The sequence below is a fragment of the Budorcas taxicolor genome, chromosome 15, assembly GCF_023091745.1.
Source record: "Budorcas taxicolor isolate Tak-1 chromosome 15, Takin1.1, whole genome shotgun sequence".
In the NCBI taxonomy this organism is placed as follows: domain Eukaryota; kingdom Metazoa; phylum Chordata; class Mammalia; order Artiodactyla; family Bovidae; genus Budorcas; species Budorcas taxicolor.
This window is the reverse complement of record NC_068924.1, coordinates 68,698,133-68,699,244: the sequence shown is the minus strand read 5'-3', so window position 1 is coordinate 68,699,244 and position 1,112 is coordinate 68,698,133.

The window sequence follows — 1,112 nt, the reverse complement described above, 5'->3', positions numbered from 1 at the left end:
ATGTAGTAACCCCTTTTCAAACACCAAACAGTTTGTTTTATTTTGTTGTTATATGTTAAGTCAGTTTTAGTTAAAATGTTGTGGGAAAAATGCAACAAGATTTCAGAGTTCAGGTTCTGACTCCTGTCATGGAAATAATTTATTATATTGTGAAGGGTGTAGTAGGAATCTCAGATCTGATGGCTTGCATTTTTTCCATTTTGGTAGTAGAATTCAGTAAGGTTTTTAACACAAGGGGATGAGATTATGTAGAGTAGATTAATACAAGACTTTCTTTTATCTATCAAAGTAATATTAGTAAATTATCTGCAATTTACTTGAACACATAACCAATGATTTGAAAAAAGTTGATAATTAATATTTTAAGTCGTACTTTGATAGATACCCTCCCAATGTTTTGATCTTTTCTGACAATTCCTAATGCTCTTCAGCTGTTATAAGTATAGAATATATGATGCAATTACACTGAGTTTACATTTCTTGAGTTAATAAATTGGTCTCAATCACTAATGGATTCTTTATACTGATTGAATTTACATGTTGAATTGATTTAAATTGCCTGACCATATTTCAAGGTTAAATACAAAAGTATGTGGAGCTATTAATTTTGCGTTGCTGTTGTTGGTTTGAATGATTTAGGTACTTGAAGCTAGAGCAGGAATTAAATTAATCTGTGCCTTCACCTTAGCCCAGCCTTTCTCTTTGTATAATGTATCTGTGACATTTGTCTTCATTCCGAGAGAAGATGAGGAAAACTCATCAGAACGAATGACCAGTTCTCATTAAACTGATGATTTTGAGGGAGATTTCCTTTGATTCCATGTAATGATACATTACCTTCCCAAAGAATGAATTTAGCAATGAGAAATCTAAATCTGAATGTACACCAACCCAAATCAATCAAATCATCCTAACAATTTCAAGGGCAAAAAGGAGAACAATACCATATCCTGCAGCTGCTGACAAAGAAATCAGCGTGTCTGGTGCTAGGGTCTCATGTGTGAGGAGCAAATATTCCCAATAGATGCTCTGCTTTCTCAAATCCACATGAGCTGGACATTTACAACTTTGTTCTAAAGGCTAGAAGGAATGGAGTAGTTTTTACCTTTTAG